Below are 6000 nucleotides of genomic sequence, written 5' to 3' on the forward strand. Positions count from 1 at the left end.
ACAAACACCTCCCCAGTTACAGTATAAATGGACAAAGTAGCTTGACTTCTGTGTCTTTGGACCACTCTGCACTCCTATTGTTATATCGAAATAACAAAGACAGTGTCTCTTGTGCAAGCGACCCCTCCTTGTTAGATACCTCCTGTCTTAAGGGACCAGTCCAAAGCATCCCCAGGCGTATCAGACACAAGTCTATTCCACCTCCTCCAAGGAACAGATCTTTGTCAGTATCTTGGGTGATCCCTTAAGTAGGTTTCACAAAAATAAATTTACAAATACCTTTCCTCCCTGGCAAGCCTTTTATTGGTCAGGTGGATTTGAATGAAACAATCTCCTGTATGATTCGGTCCTAGAGTTATACAAAGTGATCTAGCATCGATCACAAAATTGCACAATACACACATGCCACCCAGTGGTGATTGGATTTAATGACGGGACAAGCTGTGAAATGACCACAGTGGTTAACATGGGGAAGGTCAGAACATGAATGCCAGCAGGAACAAAATAAAAACACAATTAGCCCGCAGTTCAGACATCCATCATTCTTTGCCAGGGTCGTTGCATGTGAAAATGCAGAAAAGTTGTAAATAAACCCTGAGTCGGACAGAAAAATATTCTGGGTTTTCTATGTTGTGAGCAAAGCATGTAAGTAGAAGTCGGTTGAGTCAGAATGTCCTGTATACAGCTGAATTAGCCTCTTCCCTCATCTTTACTAATTACAGCCCTTAGTCCTAATAATGACGCCTTAGCCATCCAAAGTGTTATATTTGGGTCATATTTTTAAAATGAGAACATGATCGTGTGAGCCTGGACGGCGCGGAAAGAGAAACACCCAGTGCAGGGCCTGGATTTCCCCTGATTTAGCACCCTGTGAAATAACCTGCCTCTTTATTCTGCCCTATAATGAATGACAAATAATCCTTCATCTCCGGTGTCCCTGATCACATCCAGCTGTTTCGACAGTGTCATAAAACTTTGCAAAACAAATGTAAGTGTTCCACTGCAGCTTGAACAACTGGAGCCCACACTGAGGGGACGGGTGTGGCTGTGCTCCACCCCAGAAACAGTCACCGGAGGAATTCTGAATGACTCAGCTGTAGAGACACCAGCAGCCATGATGGGATGCATGGCAGAGTGGCAGATGTGATCCCCTTTGACGTGCAGTAGTGTGTATTCACCCAACCTGACCTTGGTTCACTGACTTGCGCAGAATTGGGGGGCAGGGGGTGGAGGGCGCTGCTATCCAGTCTGGGATATCCAGTGCTGTTGTCAGAGCTAGACAGCCCTGCTCCTTGCAGACTAGAAGCGAAAGAGTCAAGATTGTATCTGGCCCTCGGCAACTACTCAACCAAGCCGAGGGATTATTTGGTCCTTTGCACCAGGGCAAAACCAGAAACAATCTCACCCTTAAATATCAAAACTCCATCTGATGAAACTTCTCCTTCTTCTTTTCTGTAGCCCCTGTCAGATCCCCAATACCAGATCCCTCAAAAGAGGCAGAAGCATCTCTAGATAAAGGCAGGTGGCCATTCCAGCACAGCAAGGGGTAACCTTTCCAAAGGCACTGACATGACTTAGAAGTATTCTGAAGCACCAAAATACCTTTGAGAATCTGGCCTTTAGGTCCCAAGGGGTATTTTCAAAGGTGTGTGATTTCAGTGGGAATTAGGTGCCTAACCTGCTTAGGCACTTTTGAAAATACTCTTCAGTGCCTATCTGCATCTTCAGGCATCCAAATAGCTTTGCAAATCTGTCCCTAAGTCACTTTTGAAAATGGGATGCAGGCTCCTTAGTCATTTTGCTGCTTTTAAAATTTTCCCCCAAGGTGCTTTCAGCTCCTGAGAGATCTCGCTGTGAGCAACCGGCTGAGAGCGAAGAGCAGAGAATACATCTTTGAAATCTGTTGACTACTTGCTAATCCAGTGAGTTCTTCCAGAGTTCATCAGAGTTGACAGCAACAGGCCGCTATGCTGTAACAGAGAAGCAAGATAGCCTAGTTACCCAGGAGGTTCTGAGCTCTAACCCCAACTAAACTAAATACTGACTCTCAGAGGCAAGGCACTTGCAACCAGACTTCCAAATGTCACCTTTAATTTTGGATGTCTCACTGTTGGGTGCCCAACTTGAGACAGCTTGGGTCAGATTTTCACCCAAGGCAGGGTGCTCTCCTGAAAATCTAGCCTCTTGCATCTCGAGTCGAGCACTCCAAAACTGAGGCCAGCCAAAATCAGTGGCCGATTCTGAAAATATCCACCTGAACCGCGCCGTGCCTTAATTCCCCACCTGCAAATGATGGATAATGATGCTGCCATTCAAAAGGCGTTTGCAAGGGTTAATGAGCTAACTTATGTAGCGCAGTCTTGAAAAGGTAAAGTTCTGTACACTGTAACGACACAGCGCTGAGAATTATCCTTATACTGTGGTGACTGCCCTGAACTTGGTAAGAAAGAAAGATTATTTCACTATGCATTAAACAAATCATGTCTTTCAGAGGGTTGCAATGCAAGGTGGGACTGGTCACCCTAACAGGACTTGGTTGGCTGTATTCTTTTGCCCTCCTATAGGTGGGATTATAAACTCTGTTATGCAAGACTGAATCTACGTGCTCCGACTCCTCTATAATATTCTCATTTTAATAACAACACCAATCTACCATAAAATTACTGTTCTTCAAGGGTATCATTACCCTACGGGTGGGGTATAATTTGCACCTGTATAATTTTATCTTAAAAGACAGGTTAAAAATGGAGAATCATAAATAATAACCCTTCACATTTATGTACCTGAATATCTCCAAGGGCTTTACAAACACTAATTTCTTAAGCCTCAGAACATTCAATTATTCAGTATTATCTCAGAGGGGAGCCAACTCCAGGACTCGCCCAGGTCACAAATCAAATTAGTGACAGAGCTAGAAATGGAACTGAGGAGTCCTGGCTCCTAGACCCTGCGCTTCCTCTCAAAGCAGAGAGATCCTGGTTATGACGATATTATGGACATGGCTAGCGAATGCCAAATTCTCACTGACTTCCAAAGGAGTTCAGGGGTGAACAAAGACACAGATTTGGGCCCTATTCTAGTCTGGTCTATTCTTGTTGTTCTAATGTAAAAATTTCAAAAGAATCCAAAAATAATCACAGAAAAATCTGCCTTAAACTAGCAGCCGAGGATCAAGCATAAATCACTCACCTTGCTGAGGAGTATTTTTTGTTAAATTAAAGATCAAACAAAATTAAACTGAAAGTAGCATATGGATGAAAGTTAAATTGGGAAAAAATGGACTAAATGGACATTTTCTAACAAAATTTTATTTTTGTGAAAATTTGTCAGGGTTTTTAAAAAAAAAACAACCCAAAACTGGGGTGGGGGAGGGATTGATTTTCAACAACCAAAAACCATTTTGTTTTTGTGGTTCTTGTTTGGTTTTCTTTTTTCTTTTTTCAACAAAAACCTGAAAAGTTGTATGAAAAATACCAATACTTTCATTTTCTTTGCACTTTTTGCACCAAATACTAGCTCTAATAAGGACACATTAAAGTGGTTACTTAATACAAATGGTAGGTTGCTGGAGGTGGAATCTTTAGTGAAGATTTCCCTCTATTTTATTGCTTCCATAATGAGTTTTTAAAACTCTTCTCATGGATTTTGAAGTTCATCTTAGCCCTGGATTCAATCATCCATTCCTCAATATTAGGATGGTATTTTCTGATGCTGTTAATTAATTTAATCTACTTTTTTCCTCTCTACTAATGAAAATCGAACACAGATAATGGTACCTGTTAATTGAGATGTGGAACTGATAGATTTTATTTCTTCACATTTTTAAATCTGTCACTTCTTATATTAGAGAGACAAGGTGGGCAAAGTAATATGTTTTATAGGACCAACTTCTGTTGGTGAGAGACAGAGCTCATACCCTTTGATCACTAGTATATGACTAAAGGTCATTAAAGGTGGTTATATACCAAGGTGATGGGCATGCTAGATATTGCAGATAGAGGAAGAAAAATTAGATCAAAATAGTTTGTTATGGTTTCTAAAGCACCAGTCTTCAAACTCTGGGCACAAATGAAATTAACACAATCATATGTCTGATCCCATTGTTGTAAATGTCAGCCAGAGTTTTAGGATCATTACTGGTTTTGATTGTTATAGATGATTTTCCAAATACTTCAGTGATCCCCATACACCCAAATGCCTTTCACTATGTTACAGACTCAGAAACAAAAGCAAAAGACGATCATCTTAAATCGATTGCAGCCAGACAACTTCTACGAAGAGGGTGCTGCCCTACTAAATAATTGAGAAAATATGGTGCTTGACTAGAAACAGGAATAAAGAAGGATGACACACAGGCCCTAGAGCCAGGCGAAATATTTTGTCCAAAACTTTTTTTGGCAAAAAATGTAGAATTGGCAACACTGAAATATTTTGCAAATTCTTGTCACTTTCAACATATTGTTCTGGTAGGAAAAAAACCAACAGAACAAATCTGAATGTTCGGGGGGTTTATTCAAAACAACTTTTCCTTTCCAAATTTCTTTCAGGTTTTTGTCATTTAAACATTTAATTTCATGCAAACATTTAAACATTTCATTTTGAACTGTTTTGTGTGACTCAGAACTATGGGGGGTTTTTTTACTTTTTGGTTCACTAAAAACTTCTAAATAAAAATTGGTTTTGGTTCAACCCAAAATATATTTTTTTTCAGAATGGCCAGTGAACTGAGAAATCTGCTATTCACCTCGTCCGAACGGGCCCTGTTTCTGATCTCATGTCTCCTAGATTCACCCTGCTGTAACTTCGGTGACTTTGGTAGAGTTACCTCTAGTTTGCACTAGGGTAAGGGAGAGGAGAAGCCTTATTATATTACATGGGTTTGACGCTTCTAAAAAATAAACTCAGGGCTGAAATCTCTCAGTTACACTCTTTGGGTTTCAATGGAACTGTTCAGGTGAGAAATAGAGCAGGAAATGACCCTCTGAGTTCAAGTACTTGGGCCAACATCTCTACCGGTGTAAACTCGCACAGATCCATTGAGCCGTGTCAGTTTATACCGGCAGAGAATTTAGCCCATAATGTCTAATGAATTAGGACCTCATTCTGCAAACACTTACTACCAAGAGTAGTACTTGCTGTTTTGTGTATCTATAGGGCCAAGTATTGTGCTCATCCCTTAGTATCGGAAGGCCAAATCCAAAGTCCATTGACTCCAGCGCCTAGATGCTATGGGCACTTGGATATGTCTACACTGGAGTTGGAGGTTTGATTGCAACATTCATAGACCTACATCCGAGCTAGGGCACCAATAGCAGTCAAGCCATGCCAGCACGAACTTCAGCACGGGTTAGCTGCCAAAGTAAGTCCCCCGGGTCCTGAGCCCACGCTGAAACCCATGGGACGGTGCTTCACTGCTACTGCACTAGTTAGATTAAAGCTAGCGTGGGGACATCTGCATTGGCTGCAGTCACACCTCTGACTGCAGTGGAGCAAGACCCATGTGAGTAAGCACCAATCTCTGCCGTTTTTGCAATATCAGGCCCACGCCGTAGACAAACAGTTCTATTACAGTCCCGGTTCTGATCTCAACTAACTCCATCAACGTCGATCCTTATTTCACCCCCCCCCCCCCACCCTTGCAATGTGGAGCAGAATTTCATCCTGTGTTAGGAACGGCTGCCTTTTCTGCCTTGGTAACATTATACCGAAAATCCCTTTGTTCCACCAATCCTCGCCTACCAAGTTTGGCTGCTTGAAATGCATTCTTCATTCTAAAAAAATGTAAAATACAGCCCTCCTGGAAAATGACCTTGCAATTCAGATTAGGTGGGACCCACCGGCACTAGAATTGTCACATAGCTGCTATTTCTGGGCTAAAATGATAGGTGAAGGGGATAATGAGTCAAACAACCTATCTGAGGACATAAAGGTGCAGCCGGGCTTGACTAAAGATGAATCAGGGCTCTCTACAGAGAAGGCACCTCCTTTCTTTAGCACAAT

The sequence above is a fragment of the Malaclemys terrapin genome, chromosome 21 (assembly GCF_027887155.1).
Source record: "Malaclemys terrapin pileata isolate rMalTer1 chromosome 21, rMalTer1.hap1, whole genome shotgun sequence".
Classification (NCBI taxonomy): domain Eukaryota; kingdom Metazoa; phylum Chordata; order Testudines; family Emydidae; genus Malaclemys; species Malaclemys terrapin.